Genomic DNA, 14572 nt, shown 5'->3' with positions numbered 1-14572 from the left:
AAGGTAAGTACTAATTTTCCTAATTTAATTCAGCCAATTTATATTCAGCAGTTACTGTGTGTTAAGTACTTATGCTAAACTGGGAATTTTTTGTGAGTGAGAGAAACTGGATTTCTCCTCTCAGGCAGCTTATAGTTTACAGAATGAGATGAGTCAGTACAGGCAATTACTATATAATTGAAAAAAGCCAAAAGGCTGTGGAGACTGGGTGCTGTGGAGACTCCTAGGAGAGACAACTAAGCCTAGGGAATGAAATATCACTCAACTGAGCTCTGAAAGATGAGTAGATGTTAGAGAAGAAAAAGGTAGGGCTTCCATGGCACCATGTTCTTTTTGGGTTACCTCTTACCTCACTAGCTGCTCCATTTCAGCCTTCTTTGCTGATTCTTAATCTTCTTTCCCACCTCTTACTACTTAAGTGCCTCAGGCAGCAGTCCTAGTGGAGCTTTTCTGATTCTACATTCTCCCTTGATAATCTCATCTAGCCTCAAAGCTTAAATACTATTTAAATGCAAATACTCCCAAATTCGTATCTCCAGCTTAGACCTTTCCCCTGAGCTCCAAACTCATATTCAATTACTTACTCTACAACTCTATCTGAGGGTCCACCAGAATTCCCTACCATGTTCTTCACTGAGATACTTGGTCTCCTACACCCCCAAAGTCAGTCTCCCTATCTCCACTGATGACATCCCTGTTCCACTAGTTACTCAGGCTAAAACTTGGGCATCCTTCTTAACAACTTTCTTTTTCTCACATCCATCAGAAACCTTCCAAAACATACCAAAAACCCAGCCACTCCTCTACCTCATTCAGTGCTACCATCCTGGTCTAAACCATAATCAGCCTCTTCTGGATTATTTTAATAGTCTCTCCCTGGCCTCTGTCCCTCCACACTAAACCCCCCCCCACCACCACCAATGATCTGTCTATTTTCAAAGTATCAGCTTGTTGTAATGCCCAAGTTAGACTATGCCACACCTCAAAACGTTCGAAAGGTTCACAGTTCTACTTATAGTAGAATTCTTAGAATGAGCTCCAAGACCTAACATGATTCGGATCCTGCCCCCTCCATTACCCCATTTTCTAATCTTCTTCCCCACTCAGTGTTTATAAGGTTCTTGATTTATTCAAGTCTTCTACTTCTAGAACTATATTTATTCTTAAGATAGAAATTTATTTGGATATAATCATTTAAACTTTTTCTATAAAATCATCCATGTTACTGAAGTCTAATTTACTAGTATGGAGTTATGCATGGTAATTAATAACAGAAGCAATATAATACAAAGCGTCCTTATCATGCATGGGACTGTTGCCGTATAAATGGCAAGTTGTGTATCATAACTTTTCATTTTCCCCATAGAACTATCAGAAAGATGTTTAACCCAAGTTATAGGATCACCCAATTAGGAAGTAAAAGACCCAAATGACTTCACTAATCTGAGTAATAATCATCTGAATATCTCTTGTTGTAGTCACCATCATCTTTTTCCTGAACCTCTGCTATTTAAAAAACATTTTCTATCCAGTAGCCAGAGGGTATTTTAAAATACAAAATCTAATCTGTTACTACTTCTATAGCTAGCTTCCCACTGTTCTTAGAATAAAGATCAAAACCCTTGATATGGTGTATGATGTTATATATAGTGAGGTACTTGCCCACCTCCCCAGCCTCATCCAATACCACTTTTCTTCTCACTTTCTGCCCCCACCTACTCTGACCTTCTTTCAGTTCACAAATGATACATAATCTCTCTCATGGTATATTATAATGGCTCCCCAAAAATGTCCACTGTCCTAATCCCTGGAACCTATAAATATGTTACCTTACATGGAAAATGGGACTTTGCAGATGTGATAAAATAAAGGGCTTTGAGATAGAGATTATCCTGGATTATGTAGATGGGTTCAAGGGTCCTAAGTGAAAATGAGAACAGGAGAGAGAAAACCAAAGAGAAAGTATCATGAAAAAGATTGGACTGGCTCTTGCTGGCTTTGAAGATGGATGAAAGAGGCCACAAACCAAGGGATTCAGACAGTCTCTAGAAGCTGGAAAAGGCAAAGAAACAGATTCTTCCCAAGAACCTCCAGAAAGAACACCTTGATTTTAACTCTGTAAGATCTATTTTGAACTTCTAAATTCTGGAACTGTGAGATAATAAGTCTATATTGTTTTAAGCCACTGAGTTTGTCATAATATGTTACAGCAGCAATAAGAAATGAATATACCTCTTGATATAGGACATTTTCACATGCTTTTCCTTCAGAAACAGTCCTCTTATCTTCTTTCTCCCCACCATCTTACCCCTTCTTCTGCCTAACTAACAACTTGTCTGGTCATCCTTCAGATTTCTACTTAAATATCACTTTCTTAAGAGAGCTTTCTTTCCTTGAATCCCAATCAGAGTCAAATTCCTTTTAGTAGTTTCTCATGGAATCCCACTCTCTTTCTTGACAACCCCCATCTCAGTTTGTAAGTGTACATTCACAAGTACCATTATTTGATTAATGTTATTCTCCTGCACAAACTCTAGTTCTTTGAGAATAAGGAGATAATACAGGTTTTTTTACTCACAGTCGAGTACCTGTCACCGTAGTTGAAGCACAGTCAATATGCAGTGAGTGAATTAATGAGGTTATACTTGAATGAATTTAGACCTGTACTGCAAACTAGTGGCTACTGTCCTATTGAAGTAGCTTCCAAAGACTCTGCTTGATTGTGGAAGACTAAGATTAATGATCCTTATTAATATTACTTTATTTAGTGATAACAGGCAGTAAAACACTTCTTTTTTTTTTAAGATTATTTATTTATTTGACAGACAGAGATCACAAGTAGGCAGAGAGGCAGGCAGAGAGAGAGAGGAGGAAGCAGGCTCCCTGCTGAGCAGAGAACGCGGCGTGGGGCTCCATCCCAGACCCTGGGATCATGACCTGAGCCGAAGGCATAGGTTTTAACCCACTGAGCCACCCAGGTGCCCCAGTAAAACACTTCTTAATGTTATTTTGAGATGTTAGCAAAATTTCATTTTATTTTTATTTATAAGATTCATATTTATTCAAATCAAATGGTTATATTAATGAGCATGGGTCTAAAATCTAGGAAATATTCTTGAGGCACCTGGGTGGCTCAGTGGGTTAAGCCTCTGCCTTCGGCTCAGGTCATGGTCACATGGTCCTGGGATCAAGCCCCGCATCAGGTTCTCTGCTCAGCAGGGAGCCTGCTTCCCTTCCTCTCTCTCTCTGCCTGCCTCTCTGCCTGCTTGTTATCTCTGTCTGTCAAATAAATGAATAAAATCTTTTAAAAAAATAAATAAAATAAAATAAAATCTAGGAAATATTCTTAAAGCCTCTTAAATGGATGAAGTACTCTAAAAAACAAGAATATATGAAAGAAGAGTAAGTTTTATGCTGCTAAATGTTGAAGACAGTTTTTGAAGACCCTTTCATTGACTGGTATACAATTTTGAAAGATATCTAATGATGATGTCAGACACAAAGAAAAAAAGGGGAAAGAAATGGAAATTTAAGAGGAATGTAAAGATAGCACTTCTGCTTCATAATTCTGATATACATGAGAGGGGGGAAAAAAAACAGAAAGGAAGACTTACCCAAAAAATTCTGTCTAACAGAAACCTCATTATATTGACTTCATGCTTAATGAGCTATCTATTTTGTCTTTTATAATATATATTTTTCTGTAACTGCTTGAGATATAAATATATAGTTCCCAAGTTTATACTGTGTACTTTGGTTTCAAATAAGTTAGTGTTTATGTCCTGAAGACAGAAGGGGTCAGGTTAATTAATGAAGATTTGGATGGAGCATAAGATATAGGGGAAGAAAGGAGATTAAAATATACTATTGATTGAGTCTGGTAAGGAAAGTAATTTTATTTTAGATGAGAGAATGAGAGATGATGTATCAGAAATTGATAGGAAACTTTTTGCTACATAGAGTGTGTATATGTGCATGGGTACATGTGCATAAAACATTCTTGACAAGAGGAGTAAGTAATTTGGTTATTGGACCAAGGCTCATTGACTTCCCTGGGTTTTGCAGATTCAAATGAACTTTGTAACTTTTGGCTAGACTGTCTGCTGCAAGGAAGATCTCTGTATTAAGTGATAAAGACGATTCCATAAACCTAATATAGCCAAAAAGTCTAATCATGTGATGATATAAATGTGATCTACACTTTCCTTATTTATTAAATATCTTACCAACTTTCTCTGTTCCTTGTGTGGTCCTTACCAAAATTGCTTGTGAAAGTTTTATGGGGCTTATAGTTTTTTGTTGTTGTTGTTTAAAGTGTGTTTGAATAAAGGAGAATTGTTTTCAGGGCTGGGTAACTCCATGGAAGGAGGCTTTGGGTATTCACTGTTCTGCTGAGTTGTTATGCAATGAGCCTTTTCTTCTTTTTATGCTGCATATTGTTGTTCAGATTTGCAAGAATTAAGGTTATTTTTGCCTTTTCTAAGCAATCTTAGACTACAGACGATTTCATAACAATGCTTATATTGGAAAGTCCAAATTAGAGATTATCATCATTGTGCAGATGAGGACAAACCAAAATCTGACTAAATTTAGCATTGTTATAATTGGATAGCAGACACCAAAAGCATTTAAAACATTTTCTTACAGATTCTCAAAAGAGACTCATGATTTAAAGTCCATACATTTGTGAACAAATGATTAGTCTTCATAATCATCTAAAAACTTCAATATAATTTATAGAAGATAGAAAAAAAGAACTTTAAAATATCAACTAAACTATATTTTACCTGTTAAAGTACATAAAATCACATTTTTATGGATTAGTAAATCATTTTACGTGATATGGAGTCTGGAAGTTCGTTTTTGACTTGACAAAACCACCAGTTTCAGCTATTTAGGTGAATTTTTTTCCTATAACCTTGATTAACTCTTTGGTTGGTTGATGAGCCTTTCTATACCCAAATGTGTATAAATAAATAAATGCTAATTTTCATGTCGTTTCCCTACTCCACCCCACACCCAAAAATAAAGAACTGCAAAATATTAGAACAGGAAGGAACATCAGACACAACTTAGTCTTTGTTCAACCTCTATTTTGCAAATGAGAGTCTGAGAGAAACTGTAACTTATCCAACTTCTCTCAACTAAGTAGTGAGAAAGCCAAGATTAGAATCTAGTCTCTTGACTCCTGGTCTACCACTCCTTTCATTCTATGACAGTACTTGGGATAGAGGGATGAATGTATGATTGAGATAACATTGGACAGGATAATTAGGAATGCCCATGTTCTACCCCCTTTTCAGACACCTTTCCTCATTAGGTCTCCAAGGAAATAAAAGGCAAGAGGATAAAAGAGGGAACCAATTTAAAATAGCTTATGGTTTGATTGTAAGACCCAGTGTAAAACTGCTGTGAGCATGCTGTTGAACCATATGATGTTTCTGATACTGAACCATTTTACTTTAAAAAATGGCTATTTTATATTTGAACCTAACAAATAACCCTACAGACCATATCAAGTTGGTTTCAGTGGCTCAGGACCTAAGACTACTTTTTTTATTATCACCCCAAAGCCTGAAACTAAAACTCAGATTTTTTTTTTTTTTTAATCTCCAGTGTAGAGCACACACAATTCAGAAGCAGAGGAAAAACAGGAGCATATTGTTCTGAGCACAGAGCTTATGGGGAGGGAAATAAAGGACAGAGAATTGAAAGCAGGGAGGGAGAGTAAGAATGTGACCATGAGAATATAGCTAAAGCAGCTGAGCTTTTAATCCATTATTAATATAATTATTTATTTTAAAGCTCAAGTTAACCTAAATTTGCCCAGTGAAGACCCTTTAAGCTAGCTCCTGCATTCTTTTCATATTACCTCATTACCCCAAGCACTTCCATGCATTCTAGTTCAATAGAGAGTACTTTCCCTAGCCCAGCCCTGGAATCAGCCTTTTCTCCGAGGAGCCCTGGTTCTTTTTTGGAGAGAAATGGTAGCAGTTCATCATAAGACCAATTTACTTTCACTGTGACAAACATAGGGCACAAAGTTCCCAATTTTACAACTAGGCCAGTGTTTCTCAAACCTCAGTTATCTAGGGGTTTTTGTAAGGAGATTTCTCCTCAACTCAAAGATTCCATCCTTAAAACACAGTTTTTTAAGCTGATCTAGACTGCATCTTACTTGGTGTCATTTAGATCCATTTGGATGAATCCAGAGCAAAAGGGGAAAAATAAATTGGAAGGATAGTTAAATACTCATGAGCTTAGCAGTACTGTCAAGAAAACAGTAGTGTGGGAATAGTCGTTTCATGCCAAGGTAGCTCAAAGAGTATGGGAATAGAAGACTCTTTTTTTTTTTTTTTTGTAAGACTTCATTTGAGAGAGAGGGAGAGAGTGTATGTGCACGTATGCTTATGTGCTTCCAAGTAGGGAGAGGAGCAGAGGGAGAGGAAAAGGATTTGCCTGCAGACTCTGTGCTAAGCATAGAACCTAGCATGGGTCTCGATTCCAAGACCCTGAGATCATGACTGAGCTGAAACCAAGAGTTGGATGTTCAACTGGCCGAGCCACCCAGGTGCCCAGGAATAGAAGACTCTTAATCCCCAAACTGCTCACTAATTTTGGGAATATTGGTTAAAATATTGAGATTAAAAGACAAAACCAGTCCACCTCCTTCAAGGGAGCTTAACGATTGTGCCACTAAGACATTGTTTCCTTTTATAGGATAGGTTAGAGGAATAGAAGAAATGGTTATAAATATCCTGGAATTCTGTGCAGTTCCATTTATCCACTTGTTCCTATATTCTTCCCTCAGCCTACCAGAGAGAAGACTGATTGTTGGTGGTTTTGGTCTTTTACTCATAAAAGCATGGAGACTAGCCAGTATGCATATTCCAGGGTATCTGGTTAAGAATCTCAAATCATGGGACACCTGGGTGGCTCAGTTGGTTAAGCCGCTGCCTTCAGCTCAGGTCATGATCCTGGGATCAAGTCCCACATCGGGCTCCTTGCTCGGCAGGAAGCCTGCTTCCTCCTCTCTCTCTGCCTGCCTCTCTGCCTGCTTGTGTGTACTCTCTCTCTCTGACAAATAAATAAAATCTTTTAAAAAAAAAAGAGGAATCTTAGATCAGTGTGTTCTATGTCAGGAATTAAGTAATTATCTACCTTTACATGAAGGAGGTTTAATAAACTGAGAAATCCTTAAATTATTGGGAATTTGACCCCTGGCTTTAGTTTGTCAGTGAAAAAGCAACAGTGTTTATTTTACATTTTTGCTAAAATACCAATTAGACTGTATTCCTTTTAAAAATACTATGTTGATTGTTTGAAATATAATAATTACTATTACTTCCAAACTAGGCACAAAGAAAAAAATCATAACCAAACAACCAAAGTCAGTATCATCCAGAAATAATCACTGTACACATTTGATCATTGGAGACATCTGTGTGTGCACATTTATAAGTTGAAATAGAAAATGGATGAATAGTAGAAATCAAGATACAAATCTAAGACATTTTATAGAAAATTAATTATAATCCTTATTGTTTTAACCAAAAAATTGAAGCAAAACTAAAAATGTTACTAATTTTTAGATAAATGAATCTTCACAACAAGCATTGTTAGTTCTAATAGATCGTTATCTAAAGTTAAAAAAGACTATAAAGGGGCACCTGGGTGGCTCAGTGAGTTAAAGCCTCTGCCTTCGACTCAGGTCATGATCCCAGGGTCCTGGGATCGAGCCCCACATCAGGCTCTCTGCTCAGCAGGGAGCCTGCTTCCTCCTCTCTCTCTGTCTGCCTCTCTGCCTTCTTGTGATCTCTGTCTAATAAATAAATAAAATCTTTTTTAAAAAAAGACTATAAAATGTTTTAAAAGTTGGGTTAATTCTTCTTCACTTAGCTATGTGTTTCAAGTTTAGACAGTATCACTTGACTTCAGCTGGAACAGCTAAGAAATCAAACATAAATACATTTCCTATTGGCCCTTCCCTTTACTTTTTGATTTTTGTTAATAATTTTTGAATTGCTGGGGCATCTGGGTGGCTCAGCGGGTTAAGCCTCTGCCTTTGGCTTAGGTCATGGACTCAGGGTCCTGGGATCAAGCCCCACATCGGGCTCTGTGCTCAGCAGGGAGCCTGCATCCCCCTCTCTGCCTGCCTCTCTGCCTACTTGTGATCTCTCTCTCTCTGTCAGATAAATAAATAAAATCTTTTAAAAAATAATAATTTTTGAATTGTTAGCATTCATAATGTATGTATAATATGCAATTATGAAACTATTATACACATAGTTGTTTAACCTTTAGTCTGTATTAAATAGGTTTAATATTTTCCACTAGTCTTTGTAACCTGCCTTCTTCATTCCTCAGTTCTTTATTTTGATTTGTCCCTTAGTTTTCGTTAACAGATTTTTCATGAAGGAAGAAGAGTTGTATAGTTCTTGAGTTCTTATATGCTTGAGAATCTCTACCCATTGTCCTTATACATGAAGAATAACTTTTTTCATGAAGAATAATTTAGTTGAGTATAAAAATTTCAGGACACACTTTCTATTGCTTAGAACTTTATATCCATTATCTGGATATTTTCAGCTCTTGAAATAGCCTGATTGCATTCTTCAGTCTTGAAACTAAATATTATCTTGAAATTTATCATTCTGTATTATTGTTTTTCTTAGATCATGGTGTTTCTTTTCAATATAAAGATGTAAGTCCTCTTCCGTTCCTGGAATTTAAAAAATATATTTATTTAATTTTTTGTTTCTTCTTCAGGAGCAGGAATTATGTATGCATTGGATTTCTTTTCCTTCTTTACCTATAATGTTTCTAGTCATTTCTATATCTTTGCTCTTTTCTATTTTGGTTTGTGTGTTTCCATCGAGCCTTTATTCTGTGACCTTTACACTATTCTCAGGTGTGTTTATTCTGCTTGAGTCGATTCTAATATTCCTTTAACCTCTCTACTGTTTTTATTTTATTTCCATTTTCACTTTATCCCTTCTTCTCCAGCTTTCTCGGAGCAATTTTTTCTCTTTCTCTGTTTTTCTTATCTCTTCTTTGATTCTAATATATTTTTCTTTGAGCTTCTTTATGAGAGGGAACATGTTTGTTTATAATTTCTTTGAGGCCATGAGAATTATTTATTTGAACTTGTGCCAATTTTCTTGGGTAATATCACTTTTGTTGTCCATTCTTCATGTGCCCTTTTCCTCCAGTATTTAAACAAAGAGTCTGTGTTGGTTCCTTTCTGATTTCTTTTTTGTTCTAATTCTTTTTTATTGTAGTAAAATATGCACAAATATAAATTAACCATTTTAATTATTTTTAATGTATAATACATTCATAGTGTTGTGCCATCATCACCACTGTTTCCAGAACTTTTCCATCATCCCCAATTAAAACTCTCCCATTGAATAATAATTTCTCATTCCTCCTTTACCCCTAGTTGTTGGTAACCTCCATTCTACTTTCTGTCTTGAATTTGCCTGTTGTCAGGTACTCATATTAAGTGGGGTTGTATGGTATTTGTCCTTTTGTATCTTGCTTATTTCACTTAACATCATGTTTTCAGGGTTCATCCATGTGGTAGCATATGTCTGAATTTCATTCCTTTTTACAACTAAATAATATTCCATTGTATGTATAATACCACATTCTGTTTACCATTTATCTGTGATAGACATTTAGGTTGTTGTCTCCTTTTAACTATTGTAAATAATGTCGCTATGAACACTGGTATCTGAGTCCCATTTTCCAGTTTTTCAGGTATATATATCTAGGAGTGAAATTGCTGGATCTATGGTAATTTAACTCTTAAGAAACTGCCAAACAGTCTTCCAACGTAGCTGCCGCAATTAAATTCCCACCAGCAATGCACAAGGATTCCAGTTTTTCCGCATCCTTACCAACACCTGTTATTGTGTGTATTAAAAACAAAAAAATTTAATAGCCAACCTAGTGAGTGTGAAGTGGTATCTCGTTGTGGTTTTGATTCACTACTTTTCATTTTTTAAGAAAACAGTTTTTATAGGTAGCTATTTTATGAAGAACTAAGTGGATAGCAGCAGGAAGCATAGATTGACACAGGCTGCTTCTTTATTTTGAAGTCACATGAAGCCACACAAATTTAGGTCATATTATAAGCTGAGGCTTTGCCTTCCTCTTTTACTCACTTAAGGTCTGGTGGCCTTCCTCGGTTAGTGTACCACTTAGGTCTATCAACAAAGATGATGTGTCTCCAGATCTCTCTCCAATCTGGGATGACACTGTGTTTCTTTAGGAAAATTCCCGTTTCCTTTCAGCCCTCCTACGACAAATATTCACTCTCCGATGAATAGATCTGTTAGAATCATACTTTTTAATTACAAGCTTTTCAAGAGTGGGACCATGTCTGCTGCATCTGCTTCCATTATAACACATTAAAAATGTATCGAGGTTCAATATAATTCTAGCTAAAGCAATTATACACATGCACATACACCTATATAATTGTACAGCTGTAAATCTCTTCTTTATCTCTGAGTTCCTTATGGAGAGGTAGAAAAGAATCTAGATCAAAAAGAGACTTAAAAAAAAAAGTTTTATTTATTTATTCATGAGAGATAGAGAGATAGAGAAGCAGGGGCTGAGGGAGAAGCAAGGAGCAGAAAACCTGAGGCAGGACTCAATCCCAAGATACCAGGATCATGACCTGAGCCAAAGGCAGATGCTTAACCCTCTGAGCCACCCAGACTTTAATTCTAGCCTACACAGTCTTACATGACCTGGCCCCACTTTTACCTCTTTAACCTTGTGCTCCCCTGCTCTCTGCCTCTCTCACTCTGCGATATCAGTACTGGTCTTGACGCTCTTCCTTGAGCAGGCTGGCAATCTATCCCACAGCCTTGACCTTGGCTGTTTCCTAGAGTAGTCTTAACCCACATATCTCCATGGCCAGCTCCCCACTCAGATATCAACTCTTCTGTGAAAGGAAGTTAAGGAACTCATTATTTTGTAATAAACAGGGAGAGGTTAATTCAAAAATTAGGACATTAAAGTGAGAATAAACCACCACAACCATAGAGAATTTCTAACAGTAGAGATGTGGAGGCAGAAATGTCACAGTTTGGCAGTAGACTAAGAACATAAATTACCCTGAGAATGCCTTTATAACAACAAATACGGAGATCCTGGCTCTGGCAATGAGAGAGAATTTGACAGTCAGATGGTTTGAGTCAAAAGATAAGAAAACAGCAGTGCCCTAGCTAGCATATTATAGCTCTCTAGTAAAAAAAGAAAGAAAGAGAGAAAGAGAACTAAAGAAAGAAAAAGAAAGAAAGAATACAAAAGGATAAAGTCTCAGTTCGTTTCTAACTCCCTTGCTAGAGTTTATGGGGTAATGTCTTTGCCCATGAGAAAAAACACATCAGGAACTCATTCTGCCTCTTTTCCAAGTTACTATTTCTCCTCTGTTTACAAAAATGCATCTTAAATTTTCCTGCACAGACCAGGACACTAGTAGTTAACTATTTCTGAAGTTTGGTTGTTTATTTTCAATTAATAAAAAGACCAACAAATTTATATTTTAGGTTTAAGGTATTATTTGTGAACATGTGATTTTAGAGAACTTTAATGGTCTCTAAAAATATCCTCAGAATTGTTAGACATTTATATTAACAAACTACAAATATCATGATGTCCAGGTTTATCTCTGTGGTCTTATAAATGAAAAATTTGTCAGAAGAAGGTAAAAGATACCGTTAAAGATGTTTAAGAGATAATTCATAAAATAGTCACAAACAGAAAAGAAGTTATGAAAGAATTGGAATTGGCAATGTACCTTTAAAAATAGTTTCCTCTTCAAAGCTATTAGAGGAAAAAATCATGAAGACTTGTATGAAAGGGCAGCAAGTATTCTTTTAAAAGTGACAAGAAAATGACGTTTTGACAAGGCAAATCATACCTTGAATGTCAGGGACGACACAATGTCACTAGGGAGTCGCAATACAGTGAAATGGATTTATTACTTAAAAAAAAATAGCAAAAAAGATGTAATCCCTACATAGAATCATATTAACAAAAACCCAACATCAGAGTATCCTGAACCTGGTATAAGTGTGATTGAAGAAAGCTTTTGGACCTATAGCTTAAATTAGAAAGGTCAATGTGAACTTCTGGGCTAAAGGACAGATTGCTTTCCTAGAATATATTGGAAAAGTGTGTTAATTTTTATATTTCAGTTATACATTTACCTAAAAGCTGTGATTATTATATACAAATATCTCTTCACATTACAATTTCTGTAATATGAAGAAAATAGATTAGTTGTATATTGTGAAAATATAATCATTATTGATAGGCCTTTAGGAATACTTAATATAAATTATTTAAAGGAAATGTAATTTATGATTAGTTGCATAAAAATCTCCATGACTTGTCTGTTCTTGAGTATTCAAAGTGAGGTTTATTTTGAATGCCATCTCCAGGCTTCAGCAACAATATAAATATGATTAATTGAAATAGAGACATGTTCAGATGACTTTCTGATCCAAACTTACTTTCAATTTAACTTTGATTTCCTTCATTCTTCACACTTTCATTTCTATACAAGAGTGTCTCCTTTTCATCATGCTTACAGAAATATGGAATAAAATGCTTGCCCTGCTCTGTGGTCTTGTCCTCCTCACACATCAGTCATGCCGTCCTGTTGTTCATTGTGAAGAGGATATCAGAGCCTTTGCTGATCATATGGGTTTCTCTCAAAACAGTTGCACATTTTGCCTTCTGATGTAAAGCACAGCATTTCATCAGATGCTCTGAAATAAAAGAGGCTCTAAAAAAAGAAGAGGTCAAGTGTATTTGACAAATGCTCCTACTTAGGGAGTCACAGTGAACACTTCTGGTTAAAGGCTTTGAGGTCTGCAATAAAGGAATGCATTTAAAACTGAGCCATTTCTCTATCTTACTTGATTTCATTATATCCTTTTCCACATAATACCTATTATATAACTTATCATTGTAAAATTAATAAATCTATAATAGTTGCCTTAAAGAATACATACCAAAAATCTCATCATGCTGTTTGATTCCATTTATACAGAGTTTCAAATTGTGTGTCTATGTGTCTGTGTATATAATGCAAGCATATGAGGTGAACCTTAAGAAAGCAGGAAAATGGCAAACACAAAATTCAGGATGATGGTTGCCTGAGACAGAGGGGAAGAGCATGGGATCAAGGAGAAAGAAGGGCATAAAGAAAGCTTGTATGAATAGTAATATTCTCTTTCTTAAACAGAGTGGTAGATAAATGGTTATGGATATTTATTGTATCTTTATATAAAAATCATCATGACAGATAGATAGACGTGTTGTAAAGGGTGGAGGTTCAGAAGATGAAGAGGATCCAGCAAAGGAGACTGGGAATGATCTAGCAGGGAAGTAGGAGTAGGATCAGTTGAATTCATTCATACACATTGTGTTTCAAGAAGGAGAGAGAAGAGAGGGGGTAACTCCTTCAGATGCTGCTGATTTGTCTTCTAAGATGAGGAACAACAATTGCCTGCTGGACTTGGGAATGTTGAGGTGGTCTTGACAAGACCCGTTTTGGAGCAGTAGGGGTGATAGATGGAGATGAAACAGAGACAGCAAGTAAACCCCTTTTATCTATACGTTTCACAGTAAAGAGAAGTAGGGATTTGGGGTACTGGAGGAAGTTACAGGTCAAGCGACATTTTTTTAATGAGATAAATTAAATGTTTGCATGGCTATGGAATGACCCCTAAAGATGGAAAATGATGTGTGGGAGAGACATGAATATTGTCATTAAGGGAAGCCCTTAGATAGGATCCAATATGTGGAGGGGCTGAACTTAGATCAGAACACATCCAGTTCACTCATTGATTAGTGAAAAAGGAGGTACTGGACCTTCTTTTCCAGAAATAGCAGATGAAAACCTGGGGTCAGCGTACAAATTAGAACAGGAGTCATCTCTGAGGTGTAAGTTTGGGCTGTTTCTCTCATTTTCCAACTGTTCAGGGCTTCACGCTAGATTCAGGCAGTATCTCAGTGCAGCTGGCTGGGAGTCTTACGAATAAACTGCTACCTCCTCATAACTGAAGGTGACTTTTCAGACTTGGGGATCACTGCTCCACAGTCTGCCGTGATCTGGCTTCATGCATCTCCTCCTCCAGACAACTGTACGTTCGATGGCAAAATGACTGTCTCTGATGACATAATGACCAAGGTGATGGTTCTGTTCAGTCCAGGTTCAGGAATGTCTGTATCCATGCACTCTTCAAAGGCTGTCACTGTACTGGTCATCGGTCACTTAGGCTGTTCCTGCCATCATAAAGCAAATGAAAAATTCAGTAGTTACCTACTCTGCACGGACAGTACAGATCTTCAGGGCTAACATTGAACTGATCCGTGATAGAAGCTCAGATAGCATTTCAATTAAAAACTTAAACTGCAGGGTGCCTCTGTAGCTCCGTGGGTTAAGCATCTGCCTTTAGCTCAGGTCATGATCCTGGGGTCCTGGGATCGAGCTCTCCCTCAGGCTCCCTGCTCAGCAGGGAGTCTCTTTCTCCCACTCCCTCTG

General features: G+C 36.7%; 1 protein-coding gene across 1 annotated transcript in view; it reads left to right on the top strand.

Annotated features, from left to right (window-relative positions):
* GPR158 (G protein-coupled receptor 158) overlaps positions 1–14572 on the top strand; it is a 403983-nt gene that overhangs the window by 274592 nt on the left and 114819 nt on the right. The gene's annotated exons all lie outside the window — the stretch shown is intronic.

Source organism: Lontra canadensis, unplaced genomic scaffold, assembly GCF_010015895.1.
Source record: "Lontra canadensis isolate GAN:19392208 unplaced genomic scaffold, GSC_riverotter_1.0 scaffold72, whole genome shotgun sequence".
Taxonomy (NCBI): Eukaryota; Metazoa; Chordata; class Mammalia; order Carnivora; family Mustelidae; genus Lontra; species Lontra canadensis.
The sequence above is the reverse complement of the archived record's forward strand: the minus strand, read 5'-3'. Positions and strand labels throughout refer to the sequence as shown.